We start from the raw sequence: 2,663 nt of genomic DNA on the forward strand, positions 1-2,663 counted from the left end.
TGCTTGGTAAAGCAAGATATTTAAATGAATTATATTCAAATTTCTGGTAAAGCGGAATATTTACATTTCACTTAGATTTCACTTTTATTTCAACATGGTTCTATGCATTATAAATAAAACTGTTTGGGAAAATTAAGATTAGAAAAATATTATCTAATTTACAAACTTACTGCATAGCCTTCGAGACTCAAACACAGGTAAATAGACCCCCGTTGAGTTAAGTGAGGCGATGACCTGGGGCGGTGGCCAGGTGTTCTGGCCGACGGTTCACCTGATGACAGTAAGACACCTGTGATTATAGCAGTTGCAAATCACTTTCCGTTAATTAGATATCAAATTATGCTATCTATCACAGCTCGATCGGCACTGTATCTCTTCGCCATGATATATTGGGTACCTTCGATAATTTGTTAACACTTGTACTTGAGCTTTAAAAGTTTCCATATGTACAAACTCAATCAATAGAAAATTAATATTTGAAAACTAAATAAATGGAAATCAGTCAATTATTGAAATCAGAGTATGTGGGTTTAATTGTGCTATCTTTCACTACCCTATCTGAACAGTAACTTCGATGATTTGTGTACAGATTTACCACCAAAAATTCAAAAGGTTCAATATGTTCAAATTTAATCAATTTAATATTTTATCATGTAAAATTTACCAAGCAACAAATATTTGAAATTTTAATGGAAATCAGTCAATTATTGAATTCAGAGTATGTGGGTTTAATTGTGCTATCTTTCACGACCCTATCGGAACGGTATCGTCGCCATTATAAATTTAGGGTAGCTTCGATGATTTGTGTACAGTTTTACCTCCGAAAATTCAAAAGGTTCAATATGTTCAAATTATATCAATTTAATATATTAACATTTAAAATTTACCAAGCAACAAATATTGGAAAACTAAATGGAAATCGGTCAATTATTGAAATCAGAGTATGTGGGTTTTATTATATTAATATTTCACGGGGCGATCCATTGTATCGATCGAGGAAGTAATCATGCCGGGATGAGGACATTCACAGTTAGCATTACGTTTATTTAGTGTAACACCTCTACAATTATGAAAAATGTGATGGATTATTCAAATAAATTACGTTTACAATAAAGAGCAAACTTTATGCTATTTGGTTTATTTTCTGTTCATCACCTGATTATAGCCTAGATCGCTTCATCGGACGAAGCGTAGTTTCAATATGGCGTCGTTAGACTGTACTCTACTGTAGACACGCGATGCACTGTGGGATAGCTTCCGCTGCGGGCGTCGTTAAGTAAGGCTAGGTACCTTCTTATCCCTACTATTTAAATCTCTGGTCACACTTAGAACTTTAGGGGTAACGGTCACATCCAAAGTAACTAAAACTGAATATAACAGCATTGTACATGTAGTCGTTATTTAAGCAGCATGCGACTCCAGTGGATACGCCGCAAAAAATACCTTTATTGCATTTATCTGATCTTGAAAGACGACTTTTAACCCACTATCAGCAAATGGTTGGCGAGCTATTGAAATCGCCTTTCGTCCATTGCTCGTCATCCGTCCGTTTTTTGTTTTGACAGCGTGGCTATCGGTCACAATTTATTCACTGAAATTATGTTAAGTGTAAATTTCGTAACTTTATTGTTATTTACTGATATAAATTACCTTATATTTCAAGTAGTAACTATAGTTCATTTTTATCCGCTTCAAAAGTGACGTACCTGTATAATTGGCGTTTTGTTGTTTTTGAAAAGAATGTCGTTCACATGGTAACGGTCAAATCCAAAGTTTTTGAAATGGTTTGTCGCTTCGTAAAGATTGCTGAAATATTGCAGCTTGGTTTTCCTTATCTAATCATTCAAGAGGAAATACTACCGAGATACATGAAACATCATTAACTATTATCGTAACTATTTTTTTGCTGAATACTTTGGTTATTCGTACACTGTATATTGTTTTGTTTTTGTCTATACATGTATTTGTACATACCCATTTGTTCTTGCATTGCCTTTGCGTGGAATGCTTGCTGAAGCAAAGTGGAACTGGGGCAACCCTTACCAAGACAAATTACATCTCCATGTAGTACCATTGTACTATTTTGAAGTACGTTTCTGTGTTAAAGTAATTATAATTTAAAAACTTCGCAGTGACAATATATAAGAAACTACATAAAACTTAAAGATGTAAAGGCATCCGATGTAAACAAAAGGAAAACCACACTGATCTATAAGCAGCGGAAATACGTGAGTACATGATAGACAGGATCACTGAGGGTTTTTAGCTGATAGCGTTTGTACAGTTCTTCATGACAGTTCACTAATAGTTTCTCCAAAGATTTTCAACTCAATAATTTGCTTTATACAAATAAACACACTATAACGGTTGAAAAGGTAAATAGAATATATCTTAACAACAATATCACAAATGATCATACGCAAACAAATTATAAAAGCAAATCAGTCGATAACAAGAGGCCCAGGAAACATCGTGACGTCTACCATTGGATTTGCAAATTAGTCAATTTGATATGTGGGTCCAATATCTTTAGCGCTTCATGTTGAATTAGCCGATGTACAGTTGGCATTCATGCTCCTCTAATTGTCAACTGGACGCATTTTCATTTGATAACAATTGTATGATAACATTTAAAGATATTTGCATATCTAAGGAAAAAAGCA

This window comes from Argopecten irradians, chromosome 9 (genome assembly GCF_041381155.1).
Source record: "Argopecten irradians isolate NY chromosome 9, Ai_NY, whole genome shotgun sequence".
Taxonomy (NCBI): domain Eukaryota; kingdom Metazoa; phylum Mollusca; class Bivalvia; order Pectinida; family Pectinidae; genus Argopecten; species Argopecten irradians.